The following is a 24,177-nucleotide window of genomic DNA, read 5'->3' on the forward strand; positions in this document are numbered from 1 at the left end:
TGACTGTAAAAAAAAAAACAAACCCAAAACCAAAAACAGTTCTCAATGCAACCAGCCCATAACTAAACCAGCCAAGTGACAATGCATCTGCCTAAAATGAAAGGGAGCACACAGCCATAGTGCTGTTTCTGGATTATCTCAAATCCTAACTAAAAGAGAAGATCTGCCATATGCAGAAGTTGCTATGTGCCTTACTTAATAAGTGCTTTGAATTCCTCCTGGAATAGAGTACGTTTTTTTTCTTAATTCCAAATGTTGTATTTTGTTGATCTTCTGACCCTGAAAACAATTTCTTATAAAGCATATGCCTTGGCTGATAACCTGCACTTGTTTGTTTTATGTTTATGAGTGTTATCCATTAACAAATATTTCTTTACAAACCAAGGAACTTTCTGCATTTTTGTGAAGCCCCTCCTCCCTTTAATGTACGTTTGATTTTTTTGTACTCCAAGAATTCTCTCAAATTCACATTTTCATTTCTTTTTCTGTAGCATTTGCAGCTATGAATATGTCATGTATTGTGCAATTCTTTAGTAAGTGTATCAACAGTGAACAGTGAGTAAAGGGAATGTATTAAGCAACATACTTCAAACTCATGGTTTTAATTAGCTAGGGACAGGATTTAGCAAGTCACAGCTTTTATTTAAACAGTCTTGACATAGCTCAAGACAGCAACAGCAAATTTAACACTTAAGGCCATATTAACAAACACAGATGGCTTTGGATTCTCTCTTTAGCATGATACTGTTTCTTTAGATGATGCAGAGCAGTTGGAAACTTTTCGAAATAATTGCTGGTTGCAAGTTTCAAGATTTAGCTGTGAGTTATGTCCACTATATTCTATTCATGCAAATGCCTTGATTCGTTTTATATATCAGTGTAAGAGACTTGACATATCAATGATTATTTGGTGTTCAGATCTTTTACTGCAGGCCTGATTTGCCTTTATGTAGCAGTTTATACTGCCTATAACAACTGCACTGTAACATTCTTTTTTTTGCACTCTGTGAAAATATCTGAAATGTGAACCTTTTTCCCTTTACATTTCAGAATGTGGTTTTTTTTCTTACTTTAAAGCTATGGGCCAAGAAGTACATTTTTAGCAGCATGTGTAGCTGAATAAACATACAGCTCCCATTAGTGTTAATTGAAGTTGCATATTCTACTTTGCCTCTCAAATGGTTGAATACTTATGCCTAGCTGTTTAAAATAGAGTAGGAACATGCCATTTGAAGCTACAGACTAGTGCCAGAATTTCTGGCACAGAATAAAACCTAAATGTTGAAGCAGATTTAACATGGGCTTATGTCTAACATAACCTTGCAGACTTTTATTTTTCTGTGCACATGCTGCTTTACTTGCATCCGTTTGTGATGTTGTTCACTGCTTAAATATATTACCAGCTTGGATTACCCACCCATGAAGACATAGTGAGCTGGGATTGCTCTTAAGTCTTTTGCTTTATTGTTACTGTTATCTGTATCTTAACTACGATTTTACTTAACCCTTGATGAAGTGTGCGGGGAGAAAAAGCTCTGAACACTGTTGGTAGTTTCTGTAAGATGCCTAAGGAGAGGTGTCTATATGCTAATTTAAGAATAACTCCTTAATTCAATGAGAACTCCCTATTATCCAGAGCTGTCTTCTGTATCCTAGATACCACCAGAAACCTTTAAAGCTGTGTATATTTAGGAAATATAGCTGTGGAGACTCCATTGTACCTATATAATGGTGTCATTAAATAAAGAGGAAGAGACAATATCATAATCAGTTTCCATTGAGTAAATGTTGGAAGTGAAATGCTTGAGTAAGAGGGGATATAGAGGTATCCCAAAGGAAAAGTTCAACAGGAGTTATCGAGAATCTGGTTTTGAAAGAACATAATTCTAGTAATAAGTAACTGCATAAGAAGTTAGGATCCAGTTTATCATAGATAATAAAATAATTACAGCAATTATAGTATGTCATGGTTAAGAAAACCCAATTCATGTAAGAAGTTTCTTTTGTGAATACAGGGGAATATAAAAAAAATATCTGTAGGCCCTGGATTAGTGGCTAAATATCTTTTATTTTGGTTCAGTAAAAAATTCCAAATTACTTTGCATTTTCTGTCTTCAGTATATTCATGCATTCTCTGCACACAGATTGTCACTGCGCCCCCACTTGCCTTCAGCTTTCCTTTGTGGGCAGTACCAGCAACTGTCTGTTTTTCCAAGGCTATGGAATAAGCAGAAAAATAATAAAGCAAGGGCTGCATAGCTGTCCTTAGCAGTCAGCGTCTCTGGGCAATTGCCTGTGTAGAGCTGTCTCTAATAATGGAACACGAACACAAGCAAACGGAATATGGGTCTTAAAAATGTGGAAAAATATTTGATAAAAATGTTCATCTTGCTGCTTTATTTCTTTTTAAGGTCCAAGTCTGTGCATACATGGATTGTAAGATAGGGCCATTGTCCGTACAAAAAAAGATAGCCTAACTATTGATTTTTTTATTTTTATTTTGTTTTTCTCCAGTAAATGCTATTGAGGTCAGTTGGTTTCTTCTTACCATTTACTGCAAGCCCAAATTCACTCACAGTTTGCATGCATGTACTTATGCTGTGCAACTTGTCCCACCTCCTTCTGATTACTTTTTGTGCTGTAAAAAGTTTTTCTGTTTAATAGTTGAGTTCTACTACTTCCAATATTCTGTAGTACAAACAATACACAGAGAGGCACTGTGCCCCAAAGAGATTATGGTCAGTGGTTTTTAACTTCTCATGTAACAAGACTGTTTGCAAAGCTAATACCCTTTTTCTTCCCCCAACAAGCACCAGTAAACTAGATGTTTTGCAAGTGTGGCAACACTTTTGAATTGACAGTAGGAGTTGGAAAACCAGTGATGGAATGGCCTTTCAATATGTGACACGATGTAGAAAAATGCATAGCTTGGAAGAAGAGGAAAAACTGAGAGACACATAATTGACAAAATATGACTACTGCTTAGTAGTTTAGGCTGTTAATTGCAACAACAACTTGAGATACAAGTCATTTCTTCCTTTCTGTTTTTTAATCAATATTATGTCTCCTTAGCGCTATAAAGAAGTCAAACTCATTTAAACAACAAAACAAAACAAACAGAGATTTGCTGTTCTTTCAACAGTACTGTCTTGCTGCCAATAATAATGTTACCCCTCTGGCAGTTTCTAGCACTAGAGATTGACATTCATTGGAGAAGAAAAAATATCCAAATTATATTGCAAATTAAACTGATTGTATTTATACTTCTGCCTCAGCACCAGGGGTAGTCATAAGCATAGCTCTTCTCCTCTAAGGTTTTCAGACCTCACTGGGGAGGAAGCTGCTCCATCTCAGGAACAGATCTAGCAGAGCTGACCTTCCCCATGTTTTGATATATCTGTGTATACAGATCTTATGAGACAGACCAAGGATGAAAGTGTTTGGTATTTTTGTTTTTTAATAAAACAGATGTCAGAAGGCTGATTAACAATGCAACATGGTGACACCTCTCCAGGACCCACCATAGTCAGGAAACACTTGCCATAGTAAGTTTTTTCACATACAACAGCATTCCAATGCTGGGAGACTCAGGAAGGAGGAAGAATCTGTAGTCTAAATCTACAACAGTTTTTTGAGAGTAGATGACATTTTCTTGATTAATTTAGAACTTTAATGCTACCTAGCTATCAATATCAGGGAAATTAAAAGTTTTTTAACAATCAGTCTAATTTAGCCTTTAATTATGTGCCCATGAAGTGTTTTTCAAACTTGCATGGTTACTTTTTGATAAGACGACAGGGTAAATTAAGATTTCTTTGGTACCTGAGCAGTGCATTTTTTCCTTCTTAAACTTGAAAGAATTTCAAATATTGTTTTATACTTTGAATTTTCTAGCTTTGGAAATATATGTGTATGTATAAATATGGACATACACACATATATAGATAAAATTCCCCAAATATGAATCTCCCTTAACTTTCCTTTGAAATTACTTTTGTCTGAGAAGGCATTTCGATCTGGAGTTGGCTTTATTCACGCTGAGTTTATTCCTGTCTCTTTGAAGATTCCCATCTCTCCATTGCTCTTTTCTTATTTCAGCACCAAATCAAACATGTTGAAAATGCAAATATCTGAAAGCAAGTAACCACTTTGCTCAAGGATCCAGCATGATCAACAAACAGAGTTTGTGGGGAATAACGTGCACCTAGGGAGACAGTGTGCTTGAATCTAGGGAGTGGAAGGGATGAGGAGCGAATGAACTATCAGCTGGGGCCTGTGAAAGAGAAGATTGCCTAAAAAAAAAATCAAAAGCTCCCATGTGAAAAATAGGAGGAAAAGATTCTCTGATGGTGTGTGGTGTTCTGTCAAGTGAACAGTGAGTTCACAATAGCTTTGGCTTACATCTTGGACCCCAACTAATGTTTACTCTGCAGATAGCAATCCTGTTGTCTTCTAAAAATAGTTCATTCAGATGGCAAATAGGCACAGATTGCACCAGCCCTGAAGAACATACGCAACCAAGATGTTGAAAAAATGAAGTGCCTATGTAACATGATTTTTTTTTTTTTTTTTTTGTAATTTGCTCTCTGCTAAAGTTTTAACTACTACTTGGTGAGGTTTTGCAAGCTGACAGACAATTTCAATTTGATTTTTCCCTCTCTTTGTCCATCTCCACCTGTATAAGACACTGTTCATTCTGATTTAGAGTCCTGCAGGAGGGAGGCCACTTATTCTATCCTCCCTGTGGTGTTCCTTCTTTCCCATTTACTGTTTGTTTTTTGAAATGTATAGTTTGCTTTCTGGTAGTGTTTGGAGGCCTCAGCTGTCTGTGCTGTGTGCCCACGTACCTATAGAGAAAAAAACAAAAAGCAAGTTTTGCCTTGAAAACAATGTGATTGAAGATGCATTTATCCACCGAACCATTATGTGAAATGGAAAAAAGAGATCTGTCAGTTTTAGTTGACTGTTGAAGACCAGGCATAAGAAATGACTTTGTTTTTCTTCGCCACAGTTAGGGACCTATACTATTATTATGCATTGTATGGATTGTGTAAGTGACAGTGCTGAAGTACATTTCACCAGGACTATCTCAAGTCTGATGGGCTCTTTAATGCATGTTAGGTTGTTGTTTCTCTTTAGTTCTTTCTGTATTTTCTCTTGAAGAAAATAAATGTACCTCCTGGCATTTGGTTTTAGGCTGTACTTGAGTTTTTTAATATGAAACATTTGTCTTCCTATGTTCACTTGCTGTAGTGGTTACACACATAAAAGTCATTGTGTTGCAAGCTAGTCTGAAGGTACTGGCAATGCAAAACTGCTCAGTCTGAGATACTGTACAGCGAAAGGCACTGTAATCCGTACTCAGCTAAGGCCACAAGTGGTATGCTTGTAGATGTGTGTCACCTATTTGTGTCACATGCAACTATGTTTTTAGGGTAAAGGGGAGGTACTTTGGGTCTGCTGAACAGAAAACAGAAATTCAGAGGTCGTTGTTTTCCTCTATTAGGTCTTTTACAACTAAGTGTGAAGTGTAGAAGTAGCTGCGAAGACTAGCTTGCAATGGATTATTTAAAGAAATAATTTTTGTCACTCTGGTGTATTAAATTATTTTGTCCCTAAAGTATTAAGTGCAGGGAGACTGCACTTTCCTCCACAGATCTTACATTCTGCCTTTTTTTCTTCATTGTTCTCTGTTGTTAAACTCTTCTGGAGAGTGCTGTTTAACTCAGGGTAGGCACTTATTAGCCCTCATGTTTGTATCTGAAATGTTTTTTTCTCTTCCCATGCTTATGCTGCCATGTCTCTGCCATCACACCTGCAGTTCTTATCACAGTTAACCTGCCCTCTGCTGAAAGGGAACTGAATTATAAGGGCTTTCTGTACACAGCTACAACAAATCCCAGCAGGTAAAGCAGATCCTCCTTAAGCTAATTTAAGCATCCTGTTTCCAAGGGTTTGAATAATTATTCTGCACTGGCATTAGCTGTTGGATGGTGGCACTCCGCCTGCTTTGGTTAATTAGTGAAAAGTCAGTTGTGAAGGAAAAGGGTAGGTGGTGCTTTAGCTCTGGCTTTAAAATGTGAGTGTTGCCAATATGGCAATATAAATGCCTGCATGATGATTTAATGGTTTGCTTCCTTTCAAAATCCAGCCCACACGTGCCGAACTGTTTTGAAATTGTAATGTGGAAGTGACTCTCTTAATGGTTTTGAAAGTTTCTCCCAAGTTGTGACAAAGTCAGCAGCTGAGGTATTATTCTCCACTTGGCACTTCTTTCATGTCAGCAGTAACAATTTTTAAAAGTTAGATGTACTCTGCCTTTTATTTTTCATTATGCGCTCTGTCTGCTTCTGACTGAGGCTGGCAAAACTTCTTGACAAGACTGCCATAATGCAATAGAACCAAGAAGATGAAAAATCAGTGAGGATATTCAGTTACAAAATAATCCCTCCTGTGATTATTCCAGTCTAAAAAAAATCTGCCTGTTAGCAAAGTTTTCTGAGTCAGACTGTACCTTTGTTCAGTCTTTGCTGTACCAGGGCTCAATAATGGTAACAGTGATAAAATACACTATACGTGCTGTAACAATCTGGGCTCTATGAACTAAGGACTGAATGTACAGAGTTACTTTAGCACGAGGGTCCCCGCTGCTAATGAGTAGAAGTTAATTCTCTCAAAATTTTGGGGGAATGGGCTCAGCAAGGCCATTACTTTATTTAACATATACAGTATAACACTTTTCAATAACCTTTCACTGCTGTTTCTCCCTGAATTTTTTATAATTTTTTAATTTGCTCAGGACTGGGTCTTATGCTGTAGGACCATGATATGGCACAGACAGGTCTTTTGCCTGAGTAAGGGAGTGCAGGATTTGGTCCCCTAGAAATACTTGACCCTCCAGAAAAGGGAAAAAATGTAATGATTAGCTTGGGGAAAGATACGTTAGTACTGCTAGAGAACTTGTTGGATGCATAAGCTGTTGCTTACTTTTATACACTGTTGTAAAAAAAAAAAGTTTAAAAAAAAATCTATAGTTATTGTAGGAAGAATTGGGAAAGCATGAAATCATAATTAGAATGACAGGAAAGAGTTTATACTCATTACTCACAAAACCAAAATAGATAAGTAGTTATTGATTAAAGGGATGCATGCTTAGCAGCAATTTATAAATCCAGGACTCAAAAGATAATGTTTGTTTTACTGCTTTTAATTATTTAACATGCAGTGACATTTCTGTTTTGCCAACAGCAGCACAATAGGTCCCTAATGAACTGCACTGAGTTACTAATAATTAAACCATCAGGCAAAAGTAAGGGGTGCAGCATGTTATTAAATTAACATTCTTAAATAATTATTCTTTTGTTTTGTAAAGGAAACTCTTTCTGAGAGTCTTCTCCCCTGCCCCAAACCAACTAGACATGAGCCTACTTGAAAGAGCGAAGTCCATTCATGGCTGACACTTACAGAATCCCTGAAATACTGATATAAAAAAACAATCTGAAGTTATTCATAGGACTGTGATGAAAGTTTGGTATCAGTACTTCAAACTCTAGCCCATGAAAACAAATGGAAATTGATTGTTTGCCAAGGGTGTTGGTCAAGCTTTTTCCTCGCTCTAGTTAACTACCAACTCTGTGATTATTTGATCATTTTAAGAGAAGGTGGCTTGGAGTGCAATAAAAAGTTGGTTTATATGGTTTCTTGATGGACAGTAACGGAAGGCAGTGGACTTGTTGAAGGATGCTGTTCACAGGGAGCAGAATATATTAGCTTGTGTAAAGAATAGGTTGGTGATGAATAAAAAACTAGTCTAATACCTTCAAGTAATAGCTGTTATTTTTTCTAGAATAAATATTCAGTTCTACTTGCACAGTAGCTTCAAAAGGATATGGAAGAAATAAACAGGATGTTGAAAGGGAAAACAAGAATAATTGGGGTTATGGAACAAGAATAATATGAAAAGAGATTGAAAATACTAAGACTTTTTATTTCAGAGTAGAATGAATAAGAAGAAATATGATAAAAGGATCAGAAGTAATGACTGGTATAGAGAAGGTAGATGAGGAACACTATTCACCCTTTCTTTTTACACTACAACAATAAAATATACAACAGAATGAAAAGCAGGCAAACTCAAAACTGATAAAAAGAAATACTTGGTTCCCTGTCAGAATTTCTTCATAAAATGTGCTACTGAATTACATAATTTAGCAAGATATATTTTTTTTTAAATGGTCTGCTAATGTTAAACATTCAAAATGTGCTGGTTATATCACCTCCAGAGTTCCAAATTTCACTCAAAGTTCATCTAGCTATTGGCAAAAACTTCATTTTGAGTCAGATAATTCAATAACCAGGCTTCACTGGAAAGTAGGTGGGTCTGGCCTGTGTCAGAGGCTGGTTAAGGTAATAGATGGGACACTGCTTTTCCTGAATCCAAGGTGAGGTGTTTTTGATGCCTTCTATGCTCTCCATCAAGTTGGGAAATTCAGATGAGCCTGAACTGAACAGTTAGTTATGTACCATTCATCTACAAAAGCTGTGATGTGGAAGTGTCTGGGGAACGGACTGTCCTTGTCCTTGCTGGTAAGTAGAAGTTGTAAATGCACAGAACGTAGCATAAAACTGTGGCAATGAAGTTGCCAACTACATTTCCTAGATGGGCTCCTATATTGTTGAGAAACTTTCACAGCTAAGCAGAACAGGGCCTATTTCTATCTAAAATTAATCAAGATTTAGTAAATGGTGTTGAGAAGCAAATGTAGCAGGGAAAATGTGACTAGAAGGGAAGAGTCTACGTAGAGCTGTGTGGGGGAATCTAATTTACCTTGGAAGAGGACTTGTTCTTTGGCTTCACTGAATTTTACCCCACATGTAAGAAAGTAACATTGCTTATTTGTATTTTTTTTTGTCAATGCTAAGGTAGGCAAATGAAGGGTAATTTTTTTGCAGTACTGCCAAAAATCAGTGTGGATACCTATAAAAAGCAAAGAAAACATGCATGTACTTACTTATTTTACCAGTGTTAGCTTTATTAAGATCATATTTTATGCATGGACCTTTCTTTCATGTGGTGTTTTTAAGACTGACACACTGCATAGTGCGTTCTTGGGAGCATATGCCCACCTTTAATTCATGTCACCCTTAGGTCAGGTCAGGCTCTAACACCATACTGGTGCTAAATAGGTATGGCTGAAGTAATGCTTGGCTGGTTCCAAAAGTATCCTCTTAAACAGATGTACATCCTTAGGCATATCGTGTATCTGACTGATGCTTCTCTAGTCCTTAATCTTAAGAGTAAATGCGTATCTAATCTACTGCAGACCAAAGTCCTCCACTGATTAGCACTAGATATGGCTTTGGGTCAGTATCATTGAGTGTACACTTCCTTTAGGGGGAAAAGAATCTTAAATGTTCCATTAATGCTAAAAAGTATGCAGTGGTTATTTCTAAAAATTGAATTCTTTTCTTCAAGTTGGTACCTTCATTGGTAGGGCTATTAGCTTGTTATCACACACGGAACCTTTCTCTGCTTCATTATTCCCATAACCCGTGCATTTTAACATGCCTGGATCTTGATGTGAAACGTCTCACCACTTTGAGGCTCCTAGAGCTATATATTGATGCATATTACTTGACAGCAGACAGGTCATGTTCTGGATAGGCTTCAGATAGTGTTGCTTCTCATCTGTATGGGCTGCTCAATTAATACAAACTTCTTACAATGTTTTGCTAGTGAAAACTTTTGTTGTACCCATATGTATACCTGGGGAGACTTTGCCTTTTCCCCAGATACATTATCTCTGAATATTTGCTTTAAGTAGCCTGAAATCATTCATAGGTGCTCAGTTTTATGCTGTTCTGGTATGGATCTGTGATTTATCTTCTAATGTTACTGGGAAGCCTTAGAACTGGAAGTGCTATCCCAACATTACTGTGCTTGCCCTGGCAAATGGACTGGGAAGCTGTCTGCATAACAATCATGTTACTGTAAATATGCACGAAGACTGCACTTGCATGGAAGACAAAGCAGCCCAAGGCATCATACTCTATATTTTATGCTTTAAAAATCTGTACTATATTAGAAGAAACATGAAAATCAGACTGATTTTTACAACTTTAGTAGATGATAACAATGCTGGTTTGAAATTTTCATTACAAAGGGCTTTCAGAAGTGGGGCTTGATTACTAGGGGCTTGATTTTGTTCACAATAAAGCAGATGTTGCTGAGTTGCAGTTTGTCTGGTCTAGGAGATTGGGAAACCCCACCCTAAAACATTATCTTTAAATGGTCCTTTAGGCTTGGTCCAAATCACAGAGTAGCAGTTACCCTGTCCTTGAGCAGTGGCCTGTGCCACGTGTTTCACAAGAACTGACAGAATTTCACAATAGGGAGATTCAGGCTAAACCATTTCCAGTTTTCTGTCCCGTTTTCTCGAGCAGTCATGTGCCTTCCAAAATGTTTGCTTTTAATCACGAATATTCTGGATGTCCTTGAAAGTGGTATTGGTAACTCCACCAGTGTGGTGATTATGTTGGCAGGCAGTCCAAGAGCCATGGCCATGCTACTGTAAATCTGACCATTGTACATGCAGAAGCTTATATGTGCTGTATGAGAAATACATTGTATGAAAAGAACTTTCCTTTGCAGATATTTTACTTCGTGAAACACAGGCAAAATGAGGGGTATTACTTCATACTGCTATCGTCTAAGTGCCAGACACAAAATGAAGAATATTTCTGTGATTGCTACATGCATGCGACTGCTGCCAACTTCCTACCAGGACTTTGGGGATGGGACAAGAGACTTCCCAGATCTTATGCTTTGTAAACTAACTTAGAATGAATTGAGGAGGTATTTTTTTAATGTTCGTGTGACTCGCTTCTCCCTATTTGTATTTATATTTCTTCTGAAAGTCTGAGGAAGCTGAAGAAAAGCAGCACATGGGAGAACTTCAACCCACTTTTGCAAATTCATGAAACTCAACTAGTACGTGGGTTATTCAAACTGAATCTCAACATAGAATCTTTTGAAATTTGCTCATCTGTCAAGAATATGTTATTTCATTTAAACTATGAAAAGACTAAATAGATTCCATAATTGAGTAAATATTTTGGCTTCTGACAGCTCTTCTTCTTTTTCTTCTACTCTTTACATTTTTGAGATTTTTTTTTTTTCCTCCTTGATGCTATGTTCTGATGAGACTACAGGTGGTGAAAGAAGAGAGTTAGAAGGAGAGTTTCTTACAGTAATAAGTTACCAATTCTTTCGTTTCTTTTCTTTTTTTTTTTTTTTTTACTTCATATAGATAATTCTTGTCATTTTAAGAAACTGAGCGTTTGATAGTGATTGGTTGGATTGGGCCTCTTGGATTTGGGCCCCTTCTGAATATCAATGCAAAGCTGCAAAAAGTTGTGTTGAATCTTTTTCTGTGTGATGCATCAAAAGGTTCAGAAAAAGTTCATTTTATTTTTACCTTGAAGAATTATGATTAGCTAGAAACTATGCTTTCAGAACCTGCAAACAGTCCATTTATTTGCCAGAATCAGAATGAGACTCAGAGTTCCAGTGAAAACATCTTTTTGTCCGCTAATGTAATGGGTGCTTATTTTCTGCATCTTCATGTTCCTTGGAAAAGCATCAGGGTTTCATTGTAAATCCATTATGTCTCCCTTGGTCAGAAATTATAAATGACAACTAGTCCCAAGGTAAAGAAAAGAAAGTATTATTTTGTAGAGTAAAAAGGGGTTAAATCACTTTTTATCATGACTGTCCTCCTGGTTATGACATATTCAATGTATTATTTAGTTTAAGTGCATGATTAAGATAGAACTGGGGTACTTCTGGGGAGCATTTTCACAGACATTATACTTACAGTACCTTATTCTGTGGTACAGAAGAAAGAAAAATGACATGTCCCTTTGTGAACCTATCCTTTTAAAATTAGGTTATAGATTATATAGTGGTGTGAGTTCCTCTCTGAATTTCTGGGTCAGAGGTACTTTGTTTTCCTTCTTTTATACAGCAAAACCCTTGTATCTTTATTAAAAATTTATTTGCTGTCAATAATTAAATGCTTATTATTTGATCTTTAATGGGGTCATGATTCCCATATTCCCATATTAATGAAATAATGCAAAAGTAAAAAATGCCTTTCAGTTGGAAAAAGTACTTATTATTCTTTCTTTGTTCTGAATAAAATAGTTTATCTTAAATTAAAAGTTAAAAAAATGAATTTTCTTTAATCTTAGAATTAAATTAGTGCTAATTAGTTCTATTTTCTCTACAACATTCACATGCTAAAGTCTTAGTCATTTCTTCAGAGTATTAATAATGCCCTTTGGCTGTAATCAAGATTATCTTCAATTAAAAGCAATACAGTTAACTGAGTTACATTAACAGTTATTGTTCTCAAATCACAGGGTTAAGAACACAAATCCTGTGTGTTTTCAGCATGGGCACATAGCAAGGGTGTGTGATGCATGGACGTGTTATTTACATGTTAAAACTAAAAAACACTAAAGCTATAGAGTTCACTGATGAAATCCCTTCATATGTGTAATACACTTTAAACAAAGCATATTTAAGTCACGATGTAGACAGAATTCAAAGATGTTGCAGTAAGCCAAAACATTTTTTGGATTTGGTCAGTGTTTGAGTAGTGCCCCCCCCCCCCGCCCATGCACACCCCTCCCTCAGCACTTTTTACTGTAACTCCATAAATTGTGGGCGTTTTCAATGAGTGAGTTCTGCTTGATATTCACAGCTGTTATTCTCCTTTGTGAAGAGTTAAAGACCACTTACTAGTCTGCAATAATTAATCTTATTTTATTAATTCTTTTTTTTTAGTTCAGAAAATTTGTTATATACAGTAATAGTGGATTTCAGCTGAAAATAGAAGTATTTCATTCAAATTTCTTAGTGTATCCAATATGAATAAATGCTGGTCCCACAGAAAGAGAAGAAAAGGTTTTCATCCATGCTTGTAGAACAGTTCTTTCTGGCTTCTAAAGCTAAGCACAGAATATGGGAAAATTTTGTTAACATTGTTGTGTTTACAAACAAAAAGTATAAACATCTTGAGCAAATAAAACTGATGAGGGGAACCATGCTTGCTTGTCAGCAGATTACCACCCCAATCGCAAAAGTAGACTGTGATTCTGCCTCAGTCAAAATTAATAACAGCTGGTGCTACAAAAAGCTTAAGAGTTGCAAAAATATTCTTACGGTATTTCTATGTGCACCTGCCAATGTTGCTTCTATAACGTATTCCAGCCAGAACAGAATGCTCTGGTCACTTCTAGTGGCCTCCAATACTTGGAAACTTCCATCAGTTTTGTTTAAATGTTTGTACTTTAGATACTTTACCAAATTATAATCTCTGTTGATTGTGTTTTTATTTCTATTTAGATTCATACATTACTAATCTGCAAACCATAATTGTGATTTTTTTCTATGTTGCTACCATTCAGGAGCTAATGAGGTAAATGGCATAACTGGACAGATACTGTCAGTAAACCATCTTCAAATTTAAGCAGGTTTCGAAGATTTTAAAATCTGTTTTTTCAAAGCATGAATGTAAGCAAAGGTTTTCTTTGAACTAACATTTGTATTCTGTGGAGCAAATACACTTTTTGAGTCTCAAAATGCTGGCACAGCTATCTTATTTTGACACTGAGGCAATAAATCAAAAGGGATGGACAAAGATATGAAACCATGCCCTTCAGAAAGAGCATTGTGTCTGTACATGCAAAAATAATTGCTTTCTTGGAATGTGACAAAAGAAAATTGAATATAAAATATGGTGTTAACAGACAACAAATCTAATTTTTAGAGGATTCTTTTTCAACCTCAGTCAGGAGGATTTCCTGAGGAATCATATATCTTTGGTACAACATGTGGCTAGGTACGTAGGTAGAGTTTTATGCTTTCCTTTTTGGAGGAAAATTAAAATTTGCTAAACCTTCCCAGGATGTTAGAGTGTTTGTCCCAGAATGTGACTTTTAATTAAAAAAAATGAAACGGGAAGTCCCGATGAGTTGTTAGATTCTCCTGTGATTTAGACAAGGCCAGGTAATACTCTGGAAAACTGCTACAGCTTTTTGTGACTATAGAACTCTGTTATCAAACCAGGAACACAGGAGTGAAGTACCTTAATTTTATCCAATGGCCAGTATGTTTCTTACCTCTTTCTTAGGCCCTTTTCTCTTCTGCTTGTACAGTAGATAGAGATTTTAGTAGTCAGATTTCATGACCCTTCTCTGCACTTAGAGGAAATGCAGAAACAGGGATGGATTTCATGCAAATAATGGGTTTTTTTATAAATTTATATATTTTTGTGTAGGAGAGTGTGTCTATGTATTTGTAGGGTGGAGAGAAATAGTTTGTGTATGTGATTTTTTCAAAAGAGGGAAACTGAATTCCTCACCTGAGTTAAGCAACCCCTTAATTTTAACATTAAGCAACATATTTAATAAGAAAGAAGATGTATTAAGCTTGAAGAAAATTTATAAGCAGAGCTTCTTTCCTTTACTGGGCATGCCCCTTAACAAAACGTGCAGAACTTGATTCCATCTTGTAGCTGTCTGTTTTAGCAAGTTACATCTCTTCATAGCTTAATTGGTGCTAGAGGCTTCAAGTTTTTTTTATAGGTTACAGGAGACTTACCTGTACTTCCATTTGATTTTTATACTGGGCTGCCAGTAAAATATAAATATAGTTTTAGTATGGATTGTAAGCCTTCAGCAGAAGTTAGTCCAGGATTTCAAAGGCTGGTATCTTCTACCTAGCTTTACCTGTGGTTGACATGACATATTTCCTAGGAGAAAAGTTCTGCCTCCAGTTCTGTTATGGGATTTCATTCCCCTGCAGAAAGTATTGGAAAAGATGTGTAAAGAGAGAATGGGATATAGAGGCAGTTTTGGGCTGTGGAGTGCCTGTCTCTGTATTGTTCATATTTCACAGTTAGATTAGCTGGTCCAGGAGTGTGGTAGGCTATATTCTGACCACAGTCATTGAGAATTTGTCATGGTGCAATTAAGACTGGGATGCATTTTATTAGGTATTTTACTATTTACTCCAGGCTTGTTCTTTTTTCTAGCAAGACCTACGTTTGTACTTATTGAAAGTGTGAAGGACAGATGCACAAAATACTTCCTAAGTGCAGCAGTGATGTGTACTCAGATGTACCTGGTGTACAGGTACACTCATGTATCTCAATGAACCTCAGATGATTTCCCTTTATGATATGTGAAAGGGAATAGGGTGCTTTGTAGACCTATTTCTTTTTATGTGTTATTGTGTTGGGTAGAAGAAAGAATTATTGTTTATTATCTCTCTTCAGCTACCAGTTGATACAACACTAGGTAAGGAAGATGGCCTTTAGAATCTCAATAGATTTCAATAGACATTGGATCTATCTAGAAAAAATTGCCAGGATCCTTCCAAATCTTGATGGAAAACTGTTTGAAATCTGATTCAGTTTTTGTTTTTTCCTTTCTCCAACATCTAGTTTTTTAGTATCTCTCCACAAAACCAGATACACATTTTACATGAGTCCCAATTTTCTTTATTAGCCAGAAGGAAGTATTAAAATGAACATAACTGTCAGCCTGAAAGTTCTGACACTATAAGAGTATTCAGACTGACTAGCTGATCTGAGTCATTATATGTAAGAAATAAAGAGAAAGGAGTAAGCCAGCTAAAAAAAAAAGCCTTTTTCTCCTAATCACGTTGTGGCGAGAATGAAGAAAAAAAGTTTTGTCTGACAAATCTACAGGAGATGAAAATACAAAATTCAAAGTTCATTCTCTACAGAGAAATGAGGAAAAGAACCGAAGAGCTCCATCAACCCCCGGAGCTCTACTTTCAATTAATAGAGCTGTACGTTAACTCCTCTGATGTTATTACATTATGAAATTCACAGTAAATTAAAGCAAAACCTGCTCTTCATTGAATTTTCAGTCTAATTTGAAATCAGAAATGAATTAGAAATGTTTATGTATATGCAGAGAAGGTAATTCACTTTGGTACCTCACAAAGAACCACCCTGAAAACCTGTCCCTGTCACCAAGTGTGGGCTGTTGTGGCTCTGCCCAGCCAACGAGGAGGTTCACCTTGAACTCAGGCTTTGGGGAAGGCAGCTTAGAAAACTCAGTGCAGTATTGTAGCATTCTCCATTTTTACTTTAAGTGAAGGATCTCTCCCCAGTGAGTTCCCAATATTTTTTTGATGTTTCAGAGTGTAGTTCAAGGGAGAGTGAAACAATAATTTCCCAGATAGTGATGTTCAAGAAGTTGTCTCAAAAGATTTCAGGAATTTGATTGACGAAATGAAATATGGTCCTGACGTCAATTTGCTGAAATTACTTTTTAATGAAGATGACTGTAAAAGCATATGCAAAGTTAAGATCAGTCACAAAAAATGCATTGGGATATGGCATTTAAAGAATGATATACATAATGTATTGGAAATTAACTTTTATAATCTACAGAAAATGATTCTTGTTGCTGGCTCTCTCAATTTGTGAGAGCTTTGGCAGTGAAAATATTAATTACAAGCAAAGGAAAACTGAATTATGTATTTTTTTTATTAATATTGCCTGTATGCCATATCATAACCTCTTAAAATATTAGTGTATGTGATTAGGGAGTTCTTTTACTGTCAAATCCTGCTTATCTCCCACATGCGACTTTTTTCTGAAGTTAAGGAATGGCTGTATCTTGCAAAAAAAGGATTTGGCCCCAATTTTCCCTCTGCGCTGCTATTCATAATTATTGTGCTGGTTTTGCACTCTGTTTTTTCTCTTTAGATTAATGGTATTCCTAGTGAAAACAATTAAAAAGTTCACAGTGACTTTAATGACAAAATGATAAGTCCTGTGACAAAAAGTACATATAGCTTCATTAAGGATATATTAATTTATACTGTATTTACTTGTTTTGAGTTTTTTGATAAAACACAGTCCAGTTTAAGAATTTAAAGCTTATGAAAACAGCTGAAAGAATTGGACTTATTTTTAGAAGAGGAATCTTGTTAGTAGCCTTTCAGTGTCTAAACAGTTATCGGGAACATGCTGAATTGCTCTCAGTAGCTGTCAGATGAAGGACAAGAAGAAATCACTTAGTTTGTAGGAGGAGGATGTCTCCATTCAAGAAAATAAATATTAAAAAAAAAATCCTCACTGTATAGATAAGTAAGCAGGTAAACAATTTCCCTAAAGGAAGAAATGCAACTGGAGATTTTAAAGAACTGTTAGCTTTCCCTGGTAAAGGTTTATTTAAGTACAGATGACTCTACCTCAAGTCATGGTATTAGACAGAGTGATCTACTGAGGACTTTTTCATCCTTGTAATTGTCTGGCAACAATTGTGAGAATTTATCAACAAAAAGGTTGTGGAAAAACCTGTTCTTGTTCTGTTAATGGGTTTTGTGATTTTAAGGGAGAAATGAACTTTCTCTTTTGCTTTCTTCTCCCCTATTTATATTTCAAAAGTGATGACAAGTTTTCCAGCTTTCTTTTCATAATGATTTGTCCTTTAAAGAAATATAACGATATATGTTTGACTTTCTGATAATCCGTGAGTGACTGTGCTCAAGATGTCTCCTCCCTGTTGTACATACAGTTGCACTATGCTAACAAAAATTCTCTGTCTCATCTTCTACCTCTACTTTAATTGTATTTAAAAGGAAGAAATGCCAAAAATGCCTCATGCTTCATGAGAGAAGACATATGAACTGCATGTAGTTTAAACTTCTCATTGACTGACAGGAGAAGTAGGTGGAGGTATGGTGACCTGGTAAGGAGAGGCTGGGTTATTGCAACCTATTTCTCTTCAGAATAAAAATGAGGTGAAGTTTTTCCTGCACAACTATTTGCTGAAAACTGGGGCTGTTATAAGCTATCCTCTTTCCACAAAGAAAGGGTGGGAGAATGATTGAAATGTTCTCTAGACCAGATCTTCTTGTTCTCCTCCACGACAGAAAACAAGAGGTTTGGTTCCAAACATGTACTGGTTTTCCCTAGAGATCTGATAAATATCACTTACAATGTATCATAAGTTACTTTAATAGCACCTTTGATGCGACTAATGATGCTGTAAAAATAATGATATAATTTAGTTCTGATTCTCTTTAGATTGTCTACTTTTTGCAATGAGCAAAGGAATATCCATGTTAACAGAAGTGCTCTGCATAGCTCCATAAAAGTGGCTTTATCTAAGCACATTTGAGAGCTCTGTATCTGCTATAGCCATGTTGAATATGAGTAGAAAATCTAATTTTATATGTAAAAGTATAATACTTTCCAAAGGAAAAATAAGTGAGGGGGTGGGTGAGTGAATAACCTTCACATAAAGCAACTCATGCATTATTAATCTAATTTTCTATAAAGTTTGAACAAAAAGCATGTTGAGACATTACTCTGTGTTTCCCTGTTAAACTGTGTTCATAATGCCCTCTCCCATTTTATGTAACATATTCTTCAGCCTAAATAAGATATTCCTGAAGCCTCAGGATCTTCACGCCTTCAAAGCTCTCTGTTTCATTTCCAAATATTATAGATTTTGAAGCACAAGAGGCTTTAAGTTTGGTACCTCAAAGGCTGTTCACCCTTTTAGGTAACCCTCAAGTTGGCTTTCATATTTGCTTATTACCCGAAATTCTTCACAAGAAGCTTCAGCCTGTTTTACAATTAAAGGCTTTGATCATATTTACTGTAGCTACGTAAAATATTTCTGCATGAATGTTACATGAGTTCAGTTTCTGTATTAGGCTAGGAGTTTACCTGATACCCAGCATCTACATGAATCCTTTTCTAACATAATTATTAAACCTAAACATTTCCATTCTTGTCACTAACCATAGGCAAGAAGGAGAGCTGCTCCTGTGAGCTGTCCCAGCTTACTGTGAACACACTGCAATGCTGGGAGCCAAGACTCTAGGGTCAACCATTGCAATATTTCCATTCCTAGATAATCAAGGCTCTGTCTGGTCTTAGTATTTTCACTTTAGGTATGCCATGTGTCTGAAGCTGTTTGTAAGCACTTCTCAACCGTACATGAACTTTAAGCTCTGGTCCTTAGTAGCAGAACATACTAACACACTTAGGAACACTTTCGATTTTTCTGTGTTCAGTCATCACAAAAAAGTATGAGAAAGGCTTTTATATATTTGTTAAGAATTACCCCATGCAATATGCCAGTTTCCAAATCCTCTTTCTAGTATATTTTTCAAATTTGTATTAAATTTGGTTTTAATTGCCTGTTCATAAGAGAATTACCTTGAGAAATACTGGAGTATGGTGAAGATAACTTCATGCTTTTACTTCCTTTGCATAAGAAAATTGCTGAATGCATAATGTATCACATAAAGGATTATTCTGGTATAGGTAACTTTTGGGAGAACTGTACACTTTTTGTAAGAGACATACTGAAACAAAACTTTAATTAATTCCTGCTGTAAAATTCAATAAGCATTACTTCAATGACAGCTCCTAAGAACCTGCCTATCTTTTGTATTCTCAAAAGTTTTGTTGTCTTTTGTTTGCTCCATCTTCCTCAATTATAAGACAAAAGTTAGCTTTTGAAACTTGCATTAATTAATGGGATACATCAGCTAAACTCTATGTAGCTAGAAATTTTGGAGCTACTTTGTCTGTTTCAGTTGCAAATGTATTGAATTTGATGGGCTTTGTTAGTGTTATAGAATGTTCATTATAGTTCCTCTCCAGTTAGATATAGGAGGAACGTCATATGAGATATGTGGGACATGAGAGTTCTTCCAGTTTGGTGACTAAACTTGAACTTTACTAGAGTTTAATCTCAGTAAAGTTTGTGACAGATTAAGTACAAAATCTGTATTTAGTATTGCAGGAATAGTATTTTTTGGTATAATAGTTCCTGTCTATTTTGAATGTATTGAAGATGACCAGGACTATCTTCTCTTAAATTATTAAAATTATTTCTTATTGCTTCTTTCAGATGGGTCTTAAGCTTTCCAGAAAATTTCACTTTTCATGGTTTTGTTGTTGTTTGAAACAGTGATTCCATTGGCATTAACAGCAAAACCTGGTTTGAGTATATGGTATTTTTAATGACATTTCAGGTTTGGCACATATGCACACATACCCCGCTAGCTAATTACCCTTCTGCTCCTAAAGAAGAGAAAAGCTAAGGAAGTGGTTCATCATTTGAAAAATGGAATATTTTGGTATGCTTTTCTTTACTACTTGTAATTATGATATTTAAATACACAAAACTGAAATATAGCGCTTTCACTGTTTTGATACAAATAGAAAAACCTTCATACAGACTATTTCAACCAAAAATTAAAAAAATACTCGTTTGTAGGAAGCATCATATTTAACTTTTTATCTTGAAAAGACTAACACATTCATAGAAATGTTTCAGGAAAACACTGGAAAATTCTTCCTGGCTCTGTTGCCTTTCACTGGGATACTGACAACTTCCAACCACTGAGAATCAGTCTCATTCCTTGTACTTAGTGTCCTGTAGTCTGAGAATTACCCGGCTACAAATTTCCCTTCCATTTGTAGCTTCAAAGAATGTTTCTTTTTGCATGGAAGGAAGGCAGTGAGCCGATTCCTTAGTACACACTCCTTTGGACCACGTCCACAATAGCAATTGTACAGAAATCATGTAGGAAGCAAATTTCATTATGTCCCTCCACCCTTCTGATTATTTCTAGTTGTTCTGATATAACTATTGACATGCATTCCTCAGAACTGTATTCTCTTGGCAACACTACCTTCCCTCCTTGCTCCTCCTCATATTTAATACTTTACTGTTCACCAAAGCATACAACTCTTCTGCCACTACTGAGATTTTAACATATAGCTTTGAACCTCAAAAATGCAATAGATTTTCCACACTAACAGATTAATGATCAGAATATAGAATCTTTCCCTCTTTCTTATTTTCATATGTTTTTCTGACATCGGTCCTTTCACTGACTTCACCACTTTTTTCTTTACATGACTTATACTTAAGGAGTGAACAAGTCTAGCCTTAAACTTTATCTCATCTTCATTGCTAGGACTGCTATTCTCATTTGGTTTTTTACCAATTAGTTTTGTTAAATGCAGCTTTCCACAGAGCATTCCTCCTCATCTCCTATGCTGTAACTTGTAAACAGATTCAATCTTCCAATCTGGAATTCTTCCAGAAGCAGATGACATAGGTCTTCTGTATCATACAATTCTTGCTCAAGTTACTGGTCATATTTCTTCTATGAAAACTCTTTCGATTAATTCTTCTCATTTATCAACTTGGTAAAAAAATTACTGCAGGAAGCTTAAAAGCTTGGGTTGAAAGCCAGAACACAAGCAAAAGATATCTTGTTTTTCAAGTCACTATTTTCCCTTGAAAATATCTGCTCTTCTATCAGGTTGTCTTTTGAGGCTGCTAGAAGTTTTTATTACTCAGGGTTAATTGCCTCTGGCACAATAATCTCAGATTTCTCCTGAGAATTACTGATAGCACACTCTTTCCTTCTGAAATAAAATTATTTTCCTGTCATGAGGAATGTGACCACTTTTTAACATTTATTTAAAAAAATGGAATAAATGGCATCAGGACTCATATTCCTCTGCCTCCTAGTTCTGTTTTTTCAACTCCCCTAAGGATATTGTTTTTCTGTTACTAGGTAAACCTTCTCCAGTTTGACATGCCAGTTGAAACTGTCGTGCATTAGTCTGATAAATATAACTAGTTGCTTTCTTGGGAGACTAGTCTTTGATTCTCATGTGTATGTTAGTGTGCACTGCGGAAAGACCTTTTTAATTCATCTGTTTACATAGGTTGTCTTTCTGAATAGTCACATAATCAGGAACACTTTTTTGTTTTATTCCTGTATCCTATAGTGTCTTTCTCATAATATATTAGTTCATTAAAAGCCTCTGGGAAGTAGGCTGCTGAAAATCCATAGTCCTGTGTAACTGTATTCAAATCTCTCCAAATAGTTAACATATTTTAAATATATTACTGTAATATGACAGGTAAGGATAAGATAATATATCAGTGTAACTAATTTTGTTTCCGGAAATACCTTTCCCGAAAGGAAGACTCCAGAAGATGTCAGCCAGTGACTCTTGCATCAGCCATGATGTAATTCTGGAATTTCAACTTCTGTGTTCATCCATGGAAGGGAAACGTGAGAATATTACAGTCCCAGGGCTGGCAGTGGTAAGACTGATACGTGTTTTAATTGACCGTGGCTTCTGCCAGAGCCCTGTGTTCACAATTCCTGAGCATGTGGAGGGTAGGATAGAGTTGTCACTGACATCCCCATCATATTTGCAATTAGTAAACATGTTTCTTGTGCGTTCCAATGATTTAGGAATGGGAAAATGTATTTTGTCTTTGAACAAAAGCCACTGAAGATTTTCTGAAAAATGCTTGATTGGAAGTGTGACAAATTGAAGACATTTGGAATTTTTTCCAAAGAGATTTTCAGATGTTGGACAGATGTTATTGTTTGCTGACCTAGGACTTTGCAGAATGACAGAAAATAATTTGATGCTCTAACAAAACATTGATTACACACACTAAGTATCCCTAGTAAAGTATCTCCCTCATAGCTTGCACTTCTAGGGTTATGGTTAAATGAGCACCCCATGTCATCAAACATACAGAAGGTGCCTTTGCCACTCTGAGGGGATGATCCCAGCATTTAAATAATGATTTACTGCTGCTTTTATTAGAACAATTATTGGTTATTTCAGACTTGAAATGGGCAGATTAAGCTCTGTGAACCTCACAGCTGAAACCTCACAACACTGGCAATTTTCAGTGATTAAAGTAATTTACTTTATCTATAAAATGTAAAGATATTTCATAATAGCCATACAGCAAGTACAGGGAGGTGTAGTTTTCCTGGAGATAATCAGACCTCTGGGGATAAAGGGTCCTGCCTGCACCTCATGCATTGCGAGACGCAGAGGGCTTTATTATCTGATGATTACCACACCCCCATTTCCATGTCTTTTTGCTTAATTAATCACAGTAACATTATTGCCCAACTTCAGACAACAAAAATAATGAGAGAGGCTTTAAAAGATTCAAAGACTAGAGGAAAAACAAGAGATCCCATAGGAAAGTACCCATAGTGAAACTGAGGTTTACAAATCACTGAGATCTATTAAAAATGATGCTTACATTTTGTAAAGTGCCTTATTTAATATAAATATAATTATGTTTTAAATATTGTAAATGTGTATGTATATACAATATAAAATGTATACTTGTTTTGATCCGAGGAGATGAGGTTTTATTTTTAGGATAAAAATACCTTTAAAATATCACAACCATAAGGCTGTAGTAGTTATAACTACTTGCTGTTTTATTTGGAAAGCTTGTTGTTCCTTGTTTGGTCCAAGTTCAGTTCCATGTACATTCTTATTTCTTTTCTGCCTTTCTAAATTATCAACCAATCATCCAGTTTATGGGCACAAATCCAGAGTAAAGTCTTCAGGTATTACCAATTAGAATGTGCTTCTGCAGAAATCTGCACAAGCACATATGATTAAACTTCTACTATATTCTAATCTCTCCTATTAGTATATCCTCCTTTGACACACTTGACAGTTGTTCTTACTGTACCCCAGTATAATCATCTGTAAAATTTTTAAAAACATGATTTTTAAAAAGCTGGGTGAAACATAATTAGTTTACATGCTGATGCCCTTCCTTACACTTAGTAACATTAGCTTAGATTGTGGGCAAATGTCTTTTATTGTAGCTCCAGTCCTGTCAGAGAAGGTCTTACCGCAAGCTGCATATCACTAACCTCTTTCTGATTCTGCATTTAACAGACTCATTGCTTTTCACAGGATTTACTAAATATTTCTAGTATTTTGGGTGAAATGGGGCCAACGTTTTAATAACCACAAGCTACTCATTTTGAAGTCATAAAAAAGGCAAGTCAAGGAGACAAGATTTTCTTGAACTTTGGGATTTCCAGATTTTCTTTTCTATTGGCACAGCCACTGTAGCTGTATGTTTTTCAAAATGGAAGCTGATACGGGTGGAGGATTATGCTTCCAAACCCATTTCAGAATTTCAGTTATCAATGTTGAGGCATAGATAGTCTAAAAAAAATAGTGCTTCCACCTTCTCACTCCATCATAAGTATGTTTATGTGCATATATGTGGGTGGTC

This window comes from Strix aluco, chromosome 16 (assembly GCF_031877795.1).
Source record: "Strix aluco isolate bStrAlu1 chromosome 16, bStrAlu1.hap1, whole genome shotgun sequence".
In the NCBI taxonomy this organism is placed as follows: domain Eukaryota; kingdom Metazoa; phylum Chordata; class Aves; order Strigiformes; family Strigidae; genus Strix; species Strix aluco.